At 40.7% G+C, this 24,294-nt stretch overlaps 1 long non-coding RNA gene across 1 annotated transcript; it reads left to right on the top strand.

Annotated features, from left to right (window-relative positions):
* The first annotated feature begins 4,684 nt into the window (after positions 1-4,684).
* LOC124515418 (uncharacterized) lies at positions 4,685-18,816 on the top strand. The gene is made up of 5 exons (XR_006962813.1): positions 4,685-4,759; positions 8,053-8,158; positions 9,868-9,992; positions 17,549-17,643; positions 18,708-18,816. It is a non-coding gene; the product is annotated as an uncharacterized LOC124515418 (long non-coding RNA).
* The last annotated feature ends 5,478 nt before the right edge of the window (positions 18,817-24,294 follow it).

The raw sequence follows: 24,294 nt of genomic DNA, 5'->3' as shown, positions 1-24,294 counted from the left end.
GCACACCAACAGGGGGCAGCAGAGACCTCTTCTGCCTGCCTGTATTTTATTCCTAGTTTAGGAATGTAGCTTTTTCTGACAAGGTTTCAAACGTGACAAAGCCTACCGAGGAGGCAGATTTGTTATGATTTCTTGTTGTCTACTAGTGGTGAATGGCAAAGTGGTATGTCTGGGGCCTTCTCTTCATATTTTATTGTAATTAAATATGTGCATCCTATGTTGCTGGAATCTTGCTGTCCCACCCATCAGAGCCCAATGGATGACAGGGCCTCTGTTCCTAGGTTATTACTGAGTTGTGCAGCTGTCTTTTCAGGAAGCTGGCATTTAAATCACCAGCACTCAAATCTGGATTTTCCACTGAGAATCCTTTCTAATAGTCAATAAATTAGGCAAAGTAAAGCAATGAAAGTAGGAAACTGCCAGGAATTCTCATTTGCATTTCCAAGCAAACACCAGCAACCATAGTCAGGTTGGCTCCATGGCTTCAAGGTTGGAAATGGGGAGCAGTTGGGAGGGGAAGATGAAAGACAAAATCTGAGTGCAAGTACAAAAGACTAGGCTGAACCAGTTCCCTTCCCTTCCTATAAGGTGCACTGGGGTCAGTGCAGGCTCCCTCTTCAGGCTCTTTCCCATGCTTCTGCCCCTTTCCTCCTATAGTCCTCTCTGCCCTCCCCTGGGTCTCTCATTTGAGACCTTCCTGTACTTCCCAGAAAAAACTTTGTTTCCACAAATAAAGGGCCAGTGCCTATTCAGGCACTTGTCTTCAGCTCCCACTAAAGAAGTCAGTCCTACACCCAGTTCAGCTATGGAAATAGGTTTCATCAACGTTAACCTGCACTTATCCAGCAACACAGATTAGTTTTCAGGGACATCTTTTCCTTTATGTCCCCTGGAGTTCAACCTGCCAGCTTCAAAGTCACTTTTTAAAAGTCTTGGGGAGGTAGGCCCTTCATTGGGTATAGGGGCAGGGAAAGCATGGGCTGAGAAATTAATATAGAATGTGCATGTACACATATACACATATATATTTGCACTTTCTTAATATAAAAGTAAAATGTGTCCTTTAATAGATTGACATACATAAAAACAATATACAGGAGAAAATTTAAATCTGAAACTTAACCACCCATATACAGCCATTGTCAAACTATCTTTAAAATACTAAAAATTTGATTCTCATACAAATCTAAAGCACGTGTCAAAGACTTCTCTAACTCATTAATGAGGGAAGCAGCAGGGTGATAAACTGAATGGAAGTGAATTTGAGAGGTTGAGGGTACAGACACTGAAAAAACAGTGACAGAAAATTGCTGGTTTAGATGAAGAACTGGTTGATATCTTACAGAGAATACAACTGTAAGCTTTGAGAGCAAAACTGATTTGATTTGCTGCTGGAAAAAATCCTATTATCATGTTACCTCACAGAGTCTAGGTTTTGCTATTTCAATAGTAAATAATAACTTAAAGGAATGTCCTAAAAGGGAATCAGATAATCAATGGGTGTGTCTGCTAGACTGTTATACCATATGACGTGGAAAAGATATATAGTCTTTTTTTTTTTTTTGCCTTTTTTCCAAGTTTTGGGCAGTTTTTCTTAATACGCAATTGTTATTTTAATAAATTTCCTTCCATTCTTAAGATTTTTCGAGTGCATATAAAAAAATAAAACACATATTTATGCAAAGTGAGGGTTAGCTTGTATATATAATCATATATATTTCTTCTTTCACTTAATAATGTATCAAACATTTTTCATGTCACTAAATATTTTTCAAAAACAAAATTTTGTAATGATTTTTTTCTTTGCTCAAATTTATGTGCCATCATTTCTTTAACACCCCATTGTTGAGAACATATAATATTTTAGTGAATATTTTAGTACATAAATCTTTATATACATTTCCAATTGATTCATGGAGTTTCTTTCTACTTTTTAGGCCCTCAATACTTGAGAAATAGCCTTTAGAAAGATTGTTTAATTTACACTCTCAGCAACTGGATATGATTACACTCATTCCATCACACCCTTACCAGCATTGGGTATTATGTACTTCTAAACTTTGACAGTTTAGAGAAAATGATATCTTATTTTGATTAGCATTACTTTATTAGTGCAGTTATACCTTTTTTCAGATGTTTATTGGCCCTCTATAGCTCTGTTATATTTTTATGCCAATGAAATTTCATAAAAATGATCACTAAAGATAGGCTTAAAGAACAAGAATACAACAAAGGGAAGCTGGAAGCCTGAGGGCAATGTAGGGGAAAGGATATTGCAGCTGACCCCTGTGGCTGGAAGCAGGACTTACGGCTGTATGTGTGCATATGACATATGGTCATTTGCATGTGACCCTCAGAAGCCCAGGCTAAACCACACTGTATACCCACTACCAGGGAAGGGAAGATAGAGCATTGGTCAGATTTGTTTCCCAGATCAAAGAGCCTGGGTCTCCCACTGGCATCAGCTAATCTGCTGTAGCTGGGCTGGTTGTAGGTCCATGTAGGTTTACCGGATGGCGGAAAAGAACCTGTTATTTGGAGAACTGCCTGGTGCTCATCCCCAGGATCACTGAAAGACACTGGCAAGGAGTATTCACTGTGTAACTCTAGTTACACAGAATCACAAAATTTAAAAACTGACATTTTTGTAAGATCTTCTTTTTTTTTAATGTTTATTATTTCTTTTTTGAGAGAGAGAGAGACAGAGCTACAGCTGCCAAAGAGCAGAGAGGGAGGGAGACACAGAATCTGAAGCAGGCTCCAGGCTCCAACTTGTCAGCACAGAACCTGATGTGGGGCTCGAACCCACAAACTGTGAGATCATGCAGGAATCAAACCCACAAACCATGAGATCATGACCTGAGCCGAAGTTGGACGCTTAACCAACTGAGCCACCCAGGTGCCTTCTTTAAGATCTTCTGTTCCATTATTACAGGTTGTCCCATTTGCCTGAATGGGACTTTATCCTCACTTGCAAATTCAGAGTCCCAGGTCAATAGAAATTTTTCTTCTCTTAGTTTATAAGTTCAAAATAGACTTTTTTTTTTTTTTTTTTAGCTGAAAAGCGTGGATCTAAGCTTACACCTTCGTTCTATAGAATGAGCTTAAAACAAACAAAAACCCCAGCCCAAAATTACCTATAGCAGAGCTGGGACTAGAATTCATGTCTCCCAGTTTCCCATCTGACCCTCATTTGATCAGCACTGCCTCCCTGCCTGAGGGTAGACATTACCCAGTCTGGCTCCACATTTCCCAAAGTTTTAAGATAATAGTAACCAGAGCACATGGGCTCCAACCAGCCAATCTTGGAAAATTTTAAAAGTGGTCTCTCACTAACATTGGTTTTATAAAACATACATGTTTTCTCAGAAAACAGTTTCCTGTATGCTAGCTGTCACAGAATCAGTCTTCATTCATGGTCCAGCCCCTTTCCTGCCTCCTCTTCTTTACACCTATCCTCCTTAGCTTTACATATATTGACAATGAGGAAGAAGAAAAATCCAGTTCAAGCTAAATAGACTCACTTGGAAAGTCCTGCATCACATAGGGAAAGATCTACACTTTTCTTATCAGATGTTTCTATCTCATAAACCAGTTGGGGTCAAGTTGCTTTATTTTTTAAACATAGTGTGTAGATGCCCAGTGACATTCCCAAGACCCAGTTGGACACTTCATGATGCATCAGTCACGTGTTAAAAATGGCATGGGAAAGGCTGTATTTTGTAATGACATGCCTGCCTTGACGAGAGAACTTTTCCTGGCCGTGGTAACCAGCACCAGACCACATGCTGAAATCATGTTAATAAATTAAGGGCAGAGTTGGAAAGCCATTAATACCTAGCAGGCACTTAAAGGCCTAGTTATCTATTAACAATCTTCTCAACTTAATACACTGAAGTATTTCACAAAAAAAGCAACCCCAACATTTAGCTTAGTACAAGAAAATTAAAAAAAATTTTTTTACATTCATTTTTGAGAGACAGAGACAGAGCACAAGTGGGGGAGGGGCAGAGAGTGAGGGAGACACAGAATCCAAAGCAGGCTCCAGGCTCTGAGTTGTCCGCACAGAACCCGACTCGGGGCTCAAACCCACAAACTGCGAGATCATGACCTGAGCCGAAGTTGGACACTTAACCGACTGAGCCACCCAGGTGCCCCAGTAAAAGAAAATTTAAAAAGAAGAAAGAAAACTGGGTTTGGGAATGGATAAAAATGCAACCCCTTTCCAGGATAGAAAGCTAGTATCTGAAGCACCAGCTGTTTTTATCTCAGAATGTAAAGGGTGAAAACAACTTCCTCAGCTCATGAGATCCCAAAGAGCTATAATTCTCTCTCCTGTTTTTCTGAATGTCCAGCTTCCAAAGAGCCTGAGTTCCTAAAAGTGCCACTGATTGAGTATCGGTTTAGGAAACCTCAGGGATACGCCTCCAGTAGAGGGTGAGAATAACAAATGCTCTCCTGAGGATGCTTTTTTTTGTCTTCCTCTGTATCCATCAAAGCCAATGGTTTCCACTTCCCTTTATGGACTTGCCTGGTGGTGCTTCTGTGAGTTAGGGTGGGTTCTTGGGATTCCACATAGAAGGGGGCCACATCATGCCCTGTAACACTTGGCACCTTTAGAGTTTTGTTTCCTTCTCAGTCCCATGGATGCCCCTGAGGCCCTGGCATTGCCTGGTCCATGTGAAAACTGCTCGGGATGTTCCCAGAAACAGTGGCGGCAAAGAAGAAAAGACTATACAGTCCTTCAGCACAGGACGAGGTAGGACGATGATAGTGTCTGAGATTCTCACAGCATTGTAATAATACTGGCAGCTGCTGTTCCCTAGTACTATTTTCCAGGTGCCTTTATACACATGACCACATGTAGTCCTCCTAACAATCTTAGATTATTTATTTGTACTAAGCAGCTAATTTCAGAAAAAATTTAAGGCAGCTAAGAACCCTCTTAAGTTGATACAGATGTCTCCATTTTAAGATGAAGACACTGAGACTTAGAGAGTTCTAGTAAATTGCCAGAGGCCATATAGTTAGTTGTGACAGAGCCAATATTCAAACCCAGCCCCAGGGTCTCTCCCACAAGTAACCCCACACACATCATCCCAGGGCATGTTGTCCCTGGCCCAGGAGACCTTGCTGGTGTACATTTTTGTTACTTTCTGGCATGTTACTTGGCCTATTTTTTTTTCTGCAGGTGATTTGTGCGGAGTCAGAATGTCTGTATTGTGGCTGCTGATTCATATGCTTATGCCAGGCAGGTCACAAACAAAGGGAAGATTGTGTACCAAGATGTGGACCCTGTGATTATGGGCATTCAGCCAGAATTCAATCAGTCTTTGGTCATTTCACTGTGATTCTTTCCAGAAAGTTCCAAAGCATATTGTTACCGCGGCACTTGTGAAACCTCTTTATCTTGTGTGGCATTTCCCAGCTGCTGCAGAGATATAACACAGACCAGAAAGCATATTTTCTCCTAAAAATTTCATTCTGCCTTTCTTTCTCTTACTGCTACCTGAAATGTGTCCTCTCAGCCCACAACAGATCCATAACTGTGCCTGCTGCCCGTAAGTATTCCTGGAATGTTTCTGGTTTTCCTAAAGGGAAACCACTAAGGAATGCCCCAGATTCCAAATTTGACATTCAAACCTTGGAAAGTTCAAATCCTTGTCCTTTAACATTTTTAAATTTGAACTTTATTTCTCTCAGCTCCTGTCCCATATTCCACCTACCCTAGTCTCTGCCTCTGTTAAGTTTTCTCTCACTCCATATAGAGAACCAGCTTACCACTGAATGTGAGAACTGTCCCCTTTTTTTCTGGGCTCTTCTGTACTTTTCGCCAGGTTCCAAGGTGAAGCTGCAATCATTCCTTTTGTGCATTTCTGATAGAGCCTCTAAAGAGGGAAATAGTCATAGGCCAATGTTTGTATTACATTGGCCAGGGTAGGAACCCTGCTAGACATCCTTGGCCCCTTTACCTAAGAACAGAAACTGAAGATTTGTTTACAAATGAATACCACAGAATCACATCTCACTTGGTGTCAGCTTCCAAGTGAAAATCAAAAATGATCAAAATTAACCATAACATCGTAACATACTACACCACTACGCCAAGATAAACAAAGATAAAAAGGATTAAACTTTAAATATCAGAGACGAAATCCAAAGAGTAAAAGAGGAAATCATGGGAGAATTCCTTGACAGTATTTCTAACTATGATTCATACTCTAAATTCCATAAAAGAAAAGATTAATAAATTCAATTACATACAATAACACACTTCTGCATAAAGAAAAATATAAGCAAAGTTCAAAGACAAGCACCAATTGGAAAAATATTTTCAAACCACAACACAGACAAGATAATTTCCTAAATATTTAATGTTTTCCCAGAAATCATGAAGAAAAAGCCAATACAGGGCTGCCTGTGTGGCTCAGTCAGTTAAGCGTCAAATTTTGGCTCAGGTCATGATCTCACGAGTTTGAGATCATGAGTCCAAGCCCTGAGTTGGGCTCTGTGCTGACAGCTTAGAGCCTGGAGCCTGCTTCAGATTCTGTGTCTCCCTCTCTCTCTGTCCCTCCCCTGCTCATGCTCCATCTCTCTCTCTCTCTTTCAAAAATAAATAAACATTAAAAAAATTTTTAAAAGAAAAAAGAGCCAATACAAAAGTGGACAAAGGATGCAAGCAGACAGATCACAGGAATAAAATATAAATGGCCCTTTTATATATGAAGAGATGCTAGGTTTTACTACAAACAGAAGAAATTCAAATTAAAAGCTACAATGAAATGAATACCATTTTAACCTATCAGATTGGCAAAAATAGTTTGACAACATATCCAGTTGCAAGCTACGGGAAAAAAACAGGTAGTCTCTTACTTTGCTGATGGAAATGTAGACTGGAACAATCTAAGGAAGGAAATTTAGCAATATTTATTAAAATTCCAAATGCTTATGCCCCTTGACCCAGCAGCCCCATTGTGGGAATTTATCCTGCAGCATAGCTTGAACACATTCAAAATAATGTATTTTCAAAGTTGTTAATTGCAGCATTGTTTGTAATAGCATATAATATTAGAAATAATTCATGTCCATCCATCAATAGAGTGAAATTTTGTGTAGTTGTATATATTTTTTAAAAAAAGGAATGAAGACATTCTCTATATGCAGATATAGAAAGATCTCCAATTTGTACTGGTAAGTGAAAGGAAAATGCAGAAAAATGTTTGTACAAAGGAGGGTCACAGTAATATTCATATTTGATTATATTTGCATATAAAAACTCTGGAAGAACACACAACCTAACAATGGCAGTCACCTTTGATAGTGGTAGGTAGAAACTAGACGGAGGGACAGGGATAGAAGCAAGATTCTTTATCAAATACATTTTTTTGTTTCCTTTTTAAATCATTTGAATGTGTTTTCTACTTTTGAAAAATAAAAATTTTTAAAAACATTGCAAAATACCTTAAATTGTCCATAAAGTACAGAATACAAGGTTTCATACACATGATCCTATTCCATAATGTTTATGCAGACTAAGGTTTGAGAACAACTTGACTAAAATAAGGAACAAAGTTTAAGTTGCTATGGAGGTGTTAAGTATTGAAATCATTCTCCTTTAACATGCCTGCCAAACTCCTGGCTGGGAGTGGGTGAGAATTCTAAAAAGCACCTGTTTGCCTGGAGGGATTAGACTAATCTAATACTAAGCCTCCAGAACAAACCTGTTTGTTGTGAGAATTAAAGGAAATGAAGGAGTTCCCATTTCAATGCAGGTTGAAGTTTATGGGTAAGTTAAATATGCAGATGATGGGACTCCATGATATGGTGGTGATATTTTCTAAACTGTGCCAGGCCAGGGTACATGATCTGAAAAGTGCAGCTGTACCCATTGGGACACTAGGAGGTCCTGTCTAACATCTGTGCTGTCCTAGGGAATTCTAGGAGTGATGGTTAACATCATGTATGGTTTTCAGAGTGAGGGATGTGGAGGTGACCAAAGTCAGAAATCTTGAATTACACTACATTAGTAATGCCTTTTATTTATCTCCCAAGGTGCAGTACAACACAAATAACTCATTGGGCCTACAAAAAAAGAAAAAAAACTGAGAAGAAAGAAACATTGAGAGTGCATTCCAATCCACTTATCACATCATTGAAGGTGAATTAAGTACTTTTTCATCATGAGAGTTTTTAATATACTGATACAATTTTAATCAATAATGCTGATTCTGTAGAACTTGGGTGCAATCAACTCATCTTAACTCTTCTTGTGGAAATTAGTAAAGGGATGGACCATCCAGAACCTCAGACTCTGAGAGGAGGGGGAGGTTTTATGAAGGACCTTGATTCCTTGGCCAAAAATGGTTCCATACACTATGGAACACATTTGAGATTTTGAATAGGAGGATGATGGGATCAAAACATCCCTTTCCTGAATCTGACAATGCATTTGGAGCCAAGAGGGAAGAGAGTGTCCATGGTAAACAAGTTGAAGTTCATTATAGTATGCCAAGTGAGAGATAATGGCTGGTGCACTGGAGTGAAGAGAAGAATATAGGGACAAACCACTGATTAGGTGTGAAGAACAAAGGAGGATCAAAGAAAACCTTGAAATCAGAGATTGGTTGACTGGGGCAAAGGTGGTATCCTTAATGGTGTGGGAGACATCATGATCTGTGTGGAAGTAAGTGGAAGATGAGGGTTCAAAGGGCTGGCAGAGCATTCAAGGGGCATTGTCCACAGGCAGCTAGAAGGGAATTCTGGTGCTTTGAGAGATGCTGAAGCTGGAGTTGTGGGTTTGGGAGAAGCCATGGTAGTGAATTAAGTCACCAAAGAAGAGAATACTATCTGAAAATCTAGTTTTAAAGTACTTTTAAATAAGAAGACAAGTACTTTAAGACCAAAATCTGAAGTAAAGGAAGTAGGGAGAAAAGCAATTGGTACTATGATTGAGTAATCAAAATTATAGCCACCAAACACATGACAGAAGCAGGAGGGAGAACAGAAAGAGGAGAGATGGCCTGAAGATAGAATCTTTAGCAGCACCTTCAGTTGGAGTTATTATTAATTCCCAAACTTCTGTCACCTAGAGAACTGAAACTTATGAACCTAGTAATTTCAGGATGCCAATCCTGGACATTCAGGGGTGTGAATTCAAGAGCTGCCCATATATATTTTTTGATACCAGGTAGATTTAAATTTTATATTGATGGCAGGGGTGGGGGAGCGGAATCACTAAGTGTATCACCAAGTCTTTGCAATTGCCCTGATACTTTTCTGCACCATCTCCAGCTTCTGGAACACAAACTTTATTTTCTAATACCTATGATTAATTATATATTTCTGAAGTTTTTACTTCCTACTTGGGTGAAATTTATTTATTTTTTTATAATTTTTATCCTCCACTCCTTCTCCCTTCCCCCCAACTTCCCCTCACATACAACCGTATATTCTTCATAGCTGAGGTCCCTATGGGTTTTAGGGATGCCTCTTTCAGTGGGTGCTGAATTGAGGTTGGGGATTTAATCTTTTTAGTAACTAAGTGAACAGTGTGCAACTGGCTGGGTGTCAGTGCTGAAATACAGGTCTCATTGTGCTGTGTGACGTCATCTCTACCCCCAGGCAGTTTCACTGTGGGAGACTTTCTAATTACCCGTAACTCCTCAAGTTCTTGTGTATAATAATAGCTGCCCGCGAAAACTTTGCCAAATTATAATGAGACTTTGAAATCAAGACGGGGAAACCCGATGTTATCCCCATGAACCGGAATATTTATGTTTAGTAAAATGCACTAGCATTCTGTTTAGAATATATTTAAATTAAGGATCTCTAAAAACAAGAGCCTCATCTGCTTGCTGTGTTTAACAGGGAAAGTGCACTTTGGAGGACAGGAACATTTTTACATGGAAACTCAAAGTGAAAGTGAAGTGGCAAAGGCAGAGGATTAAAACATGGACCTATATGTGTCATGCCAGGATGCAGCATTTACACAGGTGGGTTTCCTTTCCAGTCATGATTTTGGGGTCATAGTTGATACATTTCTAAATGTGGTGTTGTCATTTTCTTGATTTATAGCTGTAGAACCCAGGTATAAGATATAACGCGTAGTGGACATTGAAAATCAGGATAGAGGCAAAGCCCAGCCCCAAATTGTACCAGTCTCCTCTAGTCCCCCGAACAGTACTCCTCCCCTTCTTATCAGATGATGGCTGCCTCCTTCATCTCCATCATCATCATCACCATCATCATCACCATCATCGAGGCCCATTTCCCTTCCTCACCCCCACCACACACACAGTCTCAGGGAGTAAAGGATCCTCCCGCTTTTGGGGGGCCAACCCTTACACCAGCACCTTTGGTTCCACTCACTGTCTACAATTACCCCTTCTATATTCTTTAACTTGCATCCCTACTGCCTTGTTCTGGTCAGTCCATAAACTCAAGTCTGTCCTATCCTTACAGGTGACCTTCTCTTGATCCTGCTTCCTCTTTTAGCTATTGCTTCTGTCTCCTTCCTTTCTGAGACAAACTTTTATATCAATTGCCTACCTTTTCTACTTCCTGGCTTCCCATTTATGCCTCAACATACTGCTTCTGCCAAGGCCACCAGTGGCTTAATAGTTCTCCAATCAAAGAGACACTTTTCTGTCCTTTCTACCTTCTGCACTAATGCCATCTACATTGCAGGCCATTTGATCCTTGCAAATGGATATCTCTCCGATACCTCCTTATGTCTCTTTGCTCTTTCTTTGATTCCTCTCTGGGCTCCTCCATTTCTACCTGGTCCTATTATTCTTTTGGGATCCCAGATCTCTTTGAGAGTTTAGGAGTATGGACCTTTCTCCCAGAGAAACAGGACATAAGCAGCACTATCAGCTACAACAAACAACCCCCAAACCTTCATGGATTAGCACAATCGTGGTTGATTTCTTGATTGGACAAAGTCTGATGTGGATGTTCTCCTAGGCACGTCTCCTCCAAGTGTGACTCAGGGATCCACCTCCTTTTTGTGACTCCACCATCTTGGCTTCTTCAGCTTCCAGCTGCACAGATGGGAGGTCAGGGCAAATGAAAGATACATATGATCCTTCCCCCAATCCATTGGTCAGAACTTGGTAACACAATATCACTTAGAAGCAGGAGAAGCTAAGAAATGTGGTTAGCTACATGCTGAGAAAGGAAGAGAATTGGATATTGGTGAACACTGGGGGTCTCCCAGACTCCTTGAACCTTAAATTAAGAATCTGATAAGATGCTGATAGAAATGTATGAAAACTCATACTACAGCAGGAAAAAAAGCTACAGAGGAGTTTGACAAGCAGAGTTATTGGAAGAAGAAAGGAATGGCCATTATCCCTATGAAATGCTTAGTTAGATATCCAAAGACATTTTATTATCAGGTAATTTTCAGAAATGCTTCTAAGTCTGAAAAGAATTTGTTAAGGCCTTATAATAAAAGATCTTTTGGTACTAATTTTTAGAAAACTATTGATCAGCTCCCAAGGTTTTGGTACTGGTTTGGCAGATTTGTTTCTATTTGCTATAGTGGCTACAGTGCTATTGGTTAATGAACAATTACTAACAACAAGGGAGATCTGCAAGGAAAACTGATACTAAAACCACCAAAATTCTAATGTACAGATAATTTTGAAGACTACCTTAAGTCACAGTCCCACTTAATATCTGTTGTCATGGCTCTTTGTAACCCTTAAGTATTACTTCTGGAAGGCTTATATAACCTACAATACCTGCTTTGCACCACCTGCTCTTGGTTTTTACCTGGTTGCAGTCACACAATGGTAAAACTGTTGCTTTCCCTTTAGGGCTCCTCATTACAGGCTATAGGCTAACTCATCTCTCTGCATAGCACAAGGCATAAATGTCTGGATGGATGGATGGATGGATGGATGGATGGATGGACGAACAGATGGATAGATGATGGATGGGTGAATAGATTATTACATAAATGAGAAGGTGAAACAACTTTTGTGGGTATTAGGTCTTCCTTTCTAATGTCTTTGAAATTGCTTTCCTAGTTCTAGAAAAATAAGATCCATGTTACGGTCTTTCCTACAAAGGCATAGTGGAATCATTGGAAAATTACAGAGAAGATACCAACATTCCTGCTAGAGATTTGTGCCATTGAAATCAAGCAGGGATGCCTAGAAAGCACAGTCAAGTTAAGTGTCTGGCTCTTGATTTCCTCATGTCATCATCTCACAGTTTGTGAGTTTGAGCCCCAAGAGCTTGCTTGGGATTCTCTTTCTCTCATTCTCTCTCTCTAAAAATAAGTAGATAGATAGATAGATAGATAGATAGATAGATAGATAGATAAGAAATCAGTCAAGAAATCAAGCAAACACAGATTCCTGAAAGACAATGTTAATGAGTGGGATTTTAGAACAATTTTTAACTGAGTTTTGTGGGATTGCACTAGTTATTGGGGAAGAAAGTTGAAAATATATAAACACTGCTACATAGAATATTCACAGACTCCTTGCCAAAGAGATGAGACTCCACAAGATACCTCTCTTGCTACTAGCAATCACTTTCCCACAGATGACCCTGGGAAAGGAAACAACTCCAGTATTTTAAATTGCCCTAAACTGGGTCATGTGTCTACTTCAGCAATTTCATTTACTACTAGATGATTTGGAAACATAATCCATACTTTGTAAACAGAGATTTCTTTGAAAAGTTTAATTAACCACACCCAAAATTGTGATTGTAACCATTAAGTTTAGGAAAGACCATGACTAGCTTAGTTTTTTCCCCCATATTTATTTACATGTCCAGTGTTGCCTGTCATCTTCCCTCTAGTTACACCTGTCTCTCAGTACTTTTGTATCTACCCCTCACAAAATTTACCTGACTAGGATCTACTTGCTCAAGACATTCTCCCTTCTGCACTTGAGAGATACCTGGAATTATAAACTAATGAATTGCACCCATCTGGTAAAATCTGTATTTTAATGAGAGATTTCTAGAATGGTGCCTAAATCTCCATGTTTCCCCAGATTAGGAAACTGTGACAACACTCAGAGCCCCCATCTAACACATACTTGGACAACGGGATGCCAAGCATCCAAGCATCCTTTATATATACTGACTACATAGAAAGAAGTATACCTTCTTTCAAAGAAAAGTTGTTAAAAGGTATATTTTAGTGGCCAATGTTTTTTTCTTTTTTTTTAAGTTTATTTATTTTGAAAGAGAGAAAAAAAAGTGTGAACCGGGGAGGGGCAGAGGGAGAAAAAGAGAGAGAGACAGAGAATCCTAAAATGCTCTCAGCGCAGAGCATGATGTGGGGCTCAATCCCACAAACTGTGAGATCATGACCTGAGCCAAAGTCAAGAGTCAGAAGCTCAGTGCTCAACCAACTGAGCCCCCCAGGAACCCTGGCCAGTGTTTTTTTCTGAATGAAAATAGCTTCATTGCTTTTCTTGTATAAGTAATATGCTTATTGTTATTGTAAAAATGTTCAATGATATATTAATATCCTTTTCTACACTTCTTAATATATATGTATATGTCTGTATAACTTTACATATTAGAGTTCATTTTGCACATGCTTTATGTAGTCATAGGCACATTTTAAAAAGTTTTGTCCTTTTTTGTTTTGCTTTGTTTTGGTAGTATAAGGGAATATTGCCTCTCCCCATACACACACACCTGCAGGTAACCAGTGTTAATAGTCTGGCATACATCCTTCCATTTCTCTCTCTGTGTTTGTATAATCACAAGTAAACATTCATCTACATAAATGGAGTTATGGCATACATTATCTTAATGTCTTTATATGAGAATAATCCCTCATCCACTAGTTCCTACCGTTCTTCCTCACCCAGTGATTGAGTAAATTGAAACAAACTTAGTATCAAACTGAGTGGAAAAGTAGTTGGAAGGGAACTGTAATGGGTGGGGGTAGGGCTGCTGTGCTAAGGCCTCTCTGCCTCCCTTGGAATCCATGTAATACATTCCCTCTCAAGTCACCTCTGTTATCTGCTCTTGTTATCTGCTCTCCATCAAGAAAGATGAAACCTAGAGCCAGTCCACTCTGCACACCTTTACCTGACACCTGCAGTGAGACTGATGATGTGATGGAGGCAATGGGCTGCAGCAGGGGGTTTCCTACGGGAAGTCTGAGTTTGCGCCCTGGTTCCGTGTGTTTAATGGCTGTGTGACCCTGACAAGTCTCCAGTTCTTATCTCAGTTTCCTCATCTGCAAAATGAGAATACTATAGTAAATCTCACAGGATTGTCAGGAGGATTAAATGAGATAAAACATGTGAAAGCATTACTAAGTGTGTTAGATAGTGTGGGAAATATAAAGGAAGTGTAAATATTACCCATGTTGATGAGATTAACACAAAGGGAATTGTTTCAGTCCTGGAGCAGCTGACTGCTGAAGGGTAGGACCATATATCCTCATGACCAAGGTCAGTAACTCCCCTGGATAAGAAATGTGTGCCCACACACACACTGCATCAGCTTTGTCCCATTGGTGGGGTGCCACCCTCCCATCCATGAAAAACTGGATCTCATGGGAGCAGTGCAGATTCAAAATGCTACCTGTCAGAAGTGAGGTCCCTTTTATAGTTACCTTTCAGGAAAGCCCTTTCCAGGCCCCTACACTCAAGGGCATTCCTATAGGCAAACAATGACTACCATGACTTAAAGCCTCAAGCAAAAAAGCAGAGAGTAGTTCTGGTGAGGATATGGCTGAATGTGTACCATTCTAGTTACAAAAAGAACTGTAAACATTCTACTACATGTATCCTTGGACCTATTGCTTTCACTGCTAAGAGTTAATAGCTTCATTGAGATATAATTCACATACCATAAAATTCACCCTTTTATTTTTTTTAATGTTTATTTATTTATTTATTTTGAGAGAGGGGGAGAACATGTGTGTGAGCCAGGGAGGGGCAGATAGAGAGGGAGAGAGAGAACCCCAAACAGGCTCTGCACTGTCAGTGCAGAGCCCAACACAGGGATCCATCCCACAAACCATGGGATGATGACCTGAGCTGAAATCAAGCATCAGACACTTAACTGACTGAGCCACCCACGTGCCCCAAAATTCACCCATTTAATAAAGCATACAATTCAGTAGCTTATAGTATATTCATAGAGTGTGCAACCATCACCACAGTCTAATTTTAAAACACTTTTATCACCCCAAAAAGAAACCCTGAGTCGACTGTCACTGTTAGGAATATAGGACATATTCACATATTTGCAAAAAATTTTTGCCAAGATGTATATGCAAAGATGTTCATTGCAGGGAGATATTCATACAAGAGTTCAAGAAAAAAAACCAACAACAAAGTAAGCCTTATTTGGGACTTCTTAAATAAATTATGGTGCATCTATATATAATGAACTACTAGTCAGATAATAAAACAAATGACATAGACCTATATATGTTTGATGAGGGAGCTTAAGGCAGGCTGACACCCCTCAAACCACTGCCCCCCCTCAGGTGGGATATGTGTGACATTCCTCAGGCACTCCTGGCTGCCCAAGAACAAAGAAAAGGGAAAAACAAATGGTTAACTGATAGAAATCACAGTCCTGAAGGACAGGAGTCTCCATCAGTTTATAAATGTCTTAGTAAATTACAAGAAAAAGGCAATCTTATCAACAGCCTTATCTCAGTTTCCTGGAGCCCCAACATTACCCTTCCCACCATAGTGAGGTGGGGAACAAAGGCAAGAAGGAAATGGTAGGTAAAATTAAATTTCCTTATAACCTGCAGCCCATTGACAAATACTTGCTATAGGCAGAGTAAAACCTTCCTTCAGGAACTCCTTATTGTCTAAATGTTAATGCCTTACTAGAAGGAAAAACAACCTTAGCTTGACAATAGCTAGGCCTCCAGTATCTGGTGAGTCTTCTTTAGCATATGAAAGTCCTTTTGGAAACCTCCCTTTAGCCTTTACCTCCCCCAACTCCCAGGTGTATAATCAGTCACTCTTCACAACCCTAGTGAAGTTCTTTCTGTCCATGGATCTTGTCCCCTTGCTTTGGTAAAATCACCTTTTCGCACCAAAGATTCCTCAAGAATTCTTTCTTGTCCATTGGCTCTGGACCCCAACCACCACTCAAAAACCACATCATGTTGATATGGAAAATTATCCAAGACTTGTATTTATAATGTTGTACCTTTTAAAACATTATTTCCAAATATTTATAACATATTCATGAAAGTAAATTCTAGAAGAAATTACAAGGAACTGATGTCAGTGGTTACCTTTAGGAGGAGGAGCAGGACTGATGAGTAGGCAGGAAAGCTTTCACTCTTCATATTATGCCTTGTTTGATTCTTCTATGTACATGTACATGTTCATAATCCCTTCTATGGAAACTTGAGGCCAGATGTAGTTTGGAATTCTACATTTTTCTGATTTAAAAAAATAATTTAAGTTTTACTTATTAGAGAGAGAGAGAGAGCACGAGCATACACAAGCAGGGCGGGGCAGAGAGGAGAGACAGAATCCTAAGCAGGCTCCACACCATTCACATAGAGCCCCATGTGGGGGGCTTGAACTCACGTGAGATCATGACCTGAGCCAAGAGCAAGAGTTGGACACTTAATTGTGCCACCCAGGCACCCCTTCTGATCTTAAAATATCATATCTGTATTACACATACTACATAAAATGTTCAGTGGAGTCTAAGGCAACATGCCCAATTTAAGCATGTTAACATTTCCTCAGTGAAATGTATGATTATTCACACTAAGTGGAATTTTTAAAAGACTATGACTCTCATCATTGCATGATATTGAGGCAGATTTGTCACCAAATTGGTTTTCAGGGTTTTTTGGCATTCAGACTTGCAGTTAAGGGACTGTGGACTTATATTAACAGATTTGATGTTTCTTATAATAACAGGGTGTGTGTGAGTGATGAGATGATGGACCACTTTTGTCTTTACATGTTGCTGTATTTTATTCCTTACTTCTCTTCATGATTTTTACTCCCCAGAAGCAGTTGAGAGTAGTGTGCTCAGAGGAATATGGAGAACGAACTCACTAGGACTGAATGTCAATCCCTAAATGACAACTAAAGGCAGAGAGTCTGTAATCCAACAAAGGACAATAAGGTCTAAATTCTACTGGTTGTTAACAGTTTGGGTCAATTTGTTATTGCTTCACAGAGTAAGTGAAGCAAGGTGAAGAGCTCTCCTTGTTGAAATCAGTGGCATACTAGAAGAGACTCAGAAAGGAGAACATTGGCCAGCAGGCATTCAAACTAGTCAGCTGCTATGGAAAATGGCAAGAGGACTGTGAGATATCTCATGACTGAATTCTAACTATAAGGTATACATTTAGGCTTTTACTTTTCAGTTTTCATAGAATGGCACCTTTGCTGTTCACAGGCGGCACACATCTTTGAATGAAACCGTTGGTCCTGTACCTAATAGCATGAAATTGTAGCTGTATTTCAGGGTCTTTGAGTAACTGTATTTGTTAGTGCCCCCTCACTGTCCAAGAATCCTGTACAGATGGCAGGAAGAACAGGTTTCTCATTTTTATTTCTAGGTTGCTGTGCGGTTCACATCTACACAGATGGGTCTGTATTGGTTGCTCGTGGTAGAGTTGAATTGGGACAAGGTGTTAACACCAAAATGATAGAGGTGAGAAAGGGAGTTTCACTTTTGCCATTGGCCAAAATTAGACTTTATAAAATATTACTAGATGCTGTAATACCAGTTCCAGTATTTTACTGCATTTGGGCTTTGTGATCCAGTGACCAGAATTGCCCACAAGTGTCACTAGGAGCTCATTCTGAATTACCAGGAAATGAGCCAGCTGGGACTTGGGAAGGGGACTTCACCTGCCTTCTCTCTCACCAAAACTCCACTTCCCCAGGAACCAGTGGCTTCTTTCCCTCTGGCGGAAGGTCTGTAACTTCTCATGGACTCCTAAGTCCAAATGCTGGGCTGCCAATATGCTCAGACCACTCCTGTACCTAAATAGCACCCCAAATTCAGACCTCCTGGTGCTAGCCAACCTGTTCATTTCTCCAACTACAAGTCTACTTCTTTATGATCACCCTCCAAAAGGAGACACATGGTAGAGTGAGGGTCCTTCCTCTAGATTGTGGACTCATGTTGCATATCCAGCAGGCCTCTCCATGGGTCATGAAGGGATGGGAAATCTGTGTTTTCTCTCTGTAAGATTCCCCTTTCCACAACAAATCCTATTTTAAACCCACGCCATGTGGCATTGTGCAATTTGTCCTGACCCATGGCACTCGAGAGGTTTGGGATATAGAGAAACATTTCTCATTTTAAAACTTTAAAACTCTTGGGGTGCCTGGGTGGCTCAGTCAGTTAAGTGTCTGACTTCGGCTGAAGTCATGATCTCATAGTTTGTGGGTTTGAGCCCCACGTCAGGCTCTGTCCTGACAGTTCAGAGCCTGGAGCCTGCCTCAGATTCTGTGTCTCCCTCACTCTCTGCCCCTCCCTCACTTGCACTCTGTGTCTCTCTGTCTCTCAGAAATGAATAAACGCTAAAAAAATTTTGTTTAACTTTAAAACTTTATAAAAAATTTTGGTTTCAAAATGTCTATTTGAACCATAGATTATAAATCTCCTTATTACTTTTTAAAAGAGGGGAAAACGCTTTTCTAATAGGTTTAAATTATTGTCCCAGTTTTACTTTGGACTAGCACATTCTGTCTTGTTTTCCTGTGCAGGTGGCCAGCCATGAATTAAAGAGACCAGTATCTTCCATATACCTTGGAACGATGAATACCATGACAGTGCCCAGCACAATTCCCATGGCAGCCTCTACTAGTGCAGATGCCAATGGAAAAGCTGTGCAGGTGAGGATTTTACTGATTCCCAGCCTTAAGTGTCAAACCCTTTTCCAGAGGAGCCTTATGCTCCATTCTAGAAAATTTCTCCTGACGCTTTTCCCCATGAGCACTAGGGTCACGGATGACAACCCTGAGGCATGGAGAGTATAAGTCATTTAGATGCTGAGAAGAAGCAGAGCTGTTCAGTCCCAGAGGTATCTGACTCCAGAACCCACAACTCTTCACACCACACTGCCTTGCTCTGTACCTGACTTGGGGTAGTTCTTGTGCTTGCTGCTCTGGTTTTCATGACCTTGTTAAGTATTCAGCAAATTTTAAAAGAAACCTTAACATAAGGCAAATAAAAGCATAACTGTTGAACAGGACAAATAGGGCTCACATTCTGTCTGGCTTACCTCAGCCCTCTCCCTCACCCCCTGGGTGGCCCCTTAAGCCCCACCTCGGTCCCTCTTCTACAGGGAATCCCAGTCTAGTCTTACATTCTTCCTTGCTTCCTTCCCTCAACTCTCAGTTATTCTGCATCATCACTTCTTGTTCCTTCTTCACCTCCTCCCTTGTTGCAGAACCCCTTCTTCCTTCTAACGCAGACCCTTCAACAGTCTTACAACACTGCCCCCTCTTGTCCCCCCTCTGAGAGTTTTTTTCATCAATCATCTCTATCTTTGAATCTTTCTTCTTGTTCATTACTTCTTCATACAAATGAAGAAGTATGAAGAACTTGCCCTGATCTATTAAAAACAAACAACTGGCTTCTGCCCTCAAAGCCCCAGTCATTGATGAACAAATAAGCTCATTTTCCCTTGGGAGCTTCAGCTGCAAGCCCTGATGTATATAATGTTGGGAGTTACATGGGAATACATTCAGAAATTCCTTTGCATAAAGTGGAGGTAAGAAGGAGAGTTTTTCCATAAAATAGAGCTTAGTACCTACCAAGGGGATTCCAGAGTTTGGACAGCTCCTCTGTGGACAGTGCCCCAAGCTTTTTCTCATTAACCTGAAGAAGGAAGAGTCAGAGGTCAAGAGGAAGGAGAGAGAATGCGTACTTAGCAGCCTTCTCCCTGGAGAGGAGACCCAGTGCTGCCTCTCACCTCTCCAGCCTCCGTTCAAGAACAGCACCAACCTTCTCACTCCTCTACCCCATGGACAGAAAAGCACCCCACATGGGGGCAAGAGAGCATCTTAGGTTGAACTTGCCCCTAGGAAAGGCCTTCTCATTGAAATGTCCTTACAATGAAAGCAGTAAACCAATAAAATATCTTTAGCCCTTGGCCTATTTTTGGTAGCAACACTCCTGTCTTTTAGAGGGAAATGGGGACAGGAAGAATTCTGGTTTTCCCTTAGCCTGTAGAACATGCATCCCCTCTTTGAACCTTTAGCCATCTTTACTGCAGTTTTCTTGGGCCGGCTTCCCCCCCAAGTAATTACATAATGCCTCCATGAGGATCTTGGAGCCTGAAAGATCCCACCCACTCTTGGACCACATGATGTGGTAGCCAACCTGCACTGCTAAAAATCTCAAAACAAGACTCCAAGAACTTGTTTCATAGTCAGCTTGTCTGAATTATATCCTGAGCTGTTTTTAGGATTGTGGAATGTCTTCATAGCAAAACAACAGTGGAGGCCGTTCACCTTCTCTGAAAGGACAGATGAACCTAGCAAATGATGGTCAATGGATTCCTTTAAACTTGTTAAGCACCTAGACCAGCAGCAAGTAGAAGGAATGTCTTCCACCCCCTCCAATATGAGAAAGACTGTATCTTATAATACCTACACACACAGGGAAGAATTTTCTACATCATCATCTCTACAATCTCTCAACCAAGAAGCAAGCTAAGTTCACAGTAATAAAACTTTTACTGAGGACCTTCCTTCCTGAAGCTACCCTCACCAGTGAGAGGGCAACCCCAACCTTCCAAAAGTGAAATCTATACCTGAAGGAAGCAAAGCCAGGGCACCCCTGCTAGCCAGGTTCAGGATGCTAAAGCAGAAAGCCGGTATTGTATTCTTATCACCCCTGCTTCTAATTTTTCCCCAACCCCATATGATGCACAGAGGGATCCCCTGCACTTCCTCAGACCATCCAGTGTGCAGCCACAGATCCCCTACCTTGAGCCAAACTCAGAGACATCATTGTATGTGGAGCTTGGCCCATTCTACAGTAGTAATATAACCCTTTCTGTGGGTGGATAATTTGATGTGTCACCTCATCCAATTTTCTAGGGCCCCCACTCCACTCCTTCCTGTCAGGCCAGGTATACTCCCAATTTCTCAGGAAATTTTATTCATTTTTTCCTATTAAAGGCAGCTGAAAATTGTATGCAGTCATCTAAATGTCACATAAGGGGATTGAGACCTGGGATCCCATTTTAATATAAGGGGCTTCCAGTCCCTGGAGAATCTGATCTTCCATTTGATTTTTTCATAGTTTTAAAGACTGACATTCCATTTGATAGGTTGATTTATTTTCTGTCTCTGAGCAAATCAAATCTATGACTGACCCCCAGATCCACGTCATCACCCCATTTTTACTGACAAAAAGTGTAGAGTTCACTACACTCTACTTCCTAGACAAAGATAGAGATTGTTTCTTTCCTTTGTCCTCTCCTTTCCCTTGGGTAAAATTTCTCAGGTAAGCTTCTGAGTAGAGTGCCTATTAGAGGATTATAAAGTTAATAGACTAGTAACAACCACCATTTTTTTTTTGAGAGAGAGAGAGAGAGAGAGAGAGAGAGAGGGAGAGAATTCCAAGCAGGCTCTACACTCAGCTCAGAGCCTGATGTGGGGCCCCATCTCACAAACTGTGAGATCATGACCTGAACAGAAATCAAGAGTCAGACACTCAACAAACTGAGTCACCCAGGTATAAAAAAAAATATCAAAATGCTATACAAATAGTAAGGGAAGTGATGTGTTTCTTATATATCTGTGTGTGCACATATTGCATAAGTGAGTGTACTGGTAAAAAGTAAAATGTGTATCTTACATTGAATTAGGGCCAAAAAAGTGTGAGGAAACACTGCCATGCAGTGTCCACATCCTGTATCCAGGTCAAGTGCAATCCCAGTACGTTTATCTCACATAGAACATAGTGTGATACATATCCTTCTTCTTCAGCCCTAACAAGCATCATGAACTTAAATCCATTCCAGAACAAGTTTCAGAAGGAGTAATCATTTCATGTGCATGGTTTCATAAAAGGACAGGCTACTCAGAAATTTGGGTTTGTGTTGCCACTTAAGTTTTTTCTTCTTTTAAACAGACTTCCTTAAAATAAAAATTTTAATGTCTTGATGTATTTTGCCAAAACATATTTTCATATCATCAAAATAATCTGTTTCAGAAAATGCATAGTTCTATGTGGACTGGATCACAGGGGTTCTAGATAAAATTCTATGAACTTCTGTAAACATGTGACAAGGCAGGACTGCCACTGGAACTATTCAGGCCTGTGAAGGTGACCCATGGTTCTTGCACTCTACTTCCTCCAGGGAACTTACAAGAGGAACAACTAGGTACCTATTCCAGATCCTAGAAATAGAGTGTTTTTAAGTTTTAAAGACTGACATTCCATTTGATAGGAACCTCCTTTCCAATCATTGTGACCTTTTGAAATATACACAGGGAAAATGTCATAATGATGGATCACAATTTCTTTCAGTTGTTTCCTTTTTTTGTTTGTTTGTTTTTTGTTTTTTGAGGTGTGCATTTTTCAACCAAAACATGTATAGGTTACAAGAAACCTCCTAATCCAGTACAGTATACACCGCTGTCTCCTACTTTCCTCTCTCCCTATGCACCCAACCCCATACCCATCCAGGCCATAGGACAGAGGAGAATGAGGAGGACCTCACTGGACAGCTGAGATTATCAACCTGTCATCTATCCTTTCCTTCCCTTTTGCCCTGGGAGGTATCTGTATCTTTTTCCTGAGCATTCTTCACCCCCTGGGACTCTTCATTCTTATGTGCAGATGGACTGGGCTTCACAACCTGTCTTAGATGTTGGACTTCTCACCTGGTGCAGCACTAAATTATATAGTTGCTACATGCCAACCAGGAGAAAGGGGGAAGCCCTTGAAATGAATAAAGAAGCTCTGTGTAATAGAGACAGGTGGATACCTGTAATATCACTCAGAGCAGAGTGGCCAAAAAATGAGACTAGAGAAATCCCCATGTAGCCTAGAGAAATCCCCATGTAGGAAAAGCCAGGCACATCAGCAAATATGACCACTCTTCAGAGGAAATAGTATTTACATATGTAAAGAAAAGTAGGTCTATGGAAGGAGTGAGTCATGACCAACTATACCAAATGGGTCTCAGAGAGGAAAGACTAGGTAGTGTAAACGCAGCTTTGTTCAAGGAGAGCAGTGCTAAATCACATAGTACATGTGGCTTAAGGTTCAGGAATGCAACTGTTTTGGGTCCAGTCGCAGCTCCATTGCTTTCTAGCCTTGGGTAGTCAGTTACCTAACTGCTCTGAGTACCAGTTTCCTTATCTGAAATGAGGATAATGGCAGTTTCTGCCCCACAGAATCACAAGGACCGAAGGATGAAACCCACGTAAAAGGCTTGGTGGTGCCTGCACATGGTCAACCGATAGTAGTGTTAGCTGCTAATGCTACTTATGTTCTTGTTATCACTAATAAGCAAGCTCTTCCTAGACAGATGCTTACTCATTCATTTATTCATTCAATAAATATTTACATCAAGCACCTGTTGTATGGTATTTGGGCCATAAACCTGATCCACACGACCCATCAGGTTTCTCTATGGCTAGAGTGAAATATCACTGCTATACTTCTGACTAATTCTAAGCCCACCAAGGACACTTTTGATCACAGTTTGACTTCTCCTGTAAATTTGCCTGCAGGAAGAATTCACTGGCCCAACAGTCTGGTTTCCCCTTGTAAATTAATGTAGTAGCATTATAAAGCAGTTTCTGAGGGAATGTAAGCAGTCTTCTGGGGGCCCAATCAACTCTAAAGGTCTGATCCAGTTAGGGGTCTGGTGGGTTAAAGAACAAACCTCAGGCTACAATGAATGCCCCCTCCAGGGCCCTGTTCTACCCCATGTCTCTTCACCTTGTGAAGCCTCCCAGCCCTGGAAACTGCCCAGTGGGCTAGTATCTGCTTGCTCTCATATGCAGATAGTTGAGGCATGGGGCTGCAAGGCTTGAGCCTGAACCCTGAGGACTTCCACCACATGTAGCCATCTGACTATATGCAGGACACTTGGGAATGCAGGGACCTCATTTACCAGGGTTGTGGACAGAATTCAACAGAATATATATGGCATCATGCAGAAGGCAGGTGTTAAGAATTACAATAGGATCCCTCCCACCTACCTGCAACACTCTGGCTTGCCCTGTGTGTGCATGGGTTGCAGGAGGTGGTGGTGAGCCTGTGTACCTGCAGCTGCATAGAAGACTTGACTGCTGTTGAGGACAGGCCTGCCCCATGGTCATT

This window comes from Lynx rufus, unplaced genomic scaffold (genome assembly GCF_022079265.1).
Source record: "Lynx rufus isolate CCGP_SWC_20201006 ecotype Redwood Valley unplaced genomic scaffold, mLynRuf1.p SCAF_2, whole genome shotgun sequence".
Taxonomy (NCBI): domain Eukaryota; kingdom Metazoa; phylum Chordata; class Mammalia; order Carnivora; family Felidae; genus Lynx; species Lynx rufus.
This window is presented reverse-complemented; position numbering and strand designations above follow the sequence as displayed.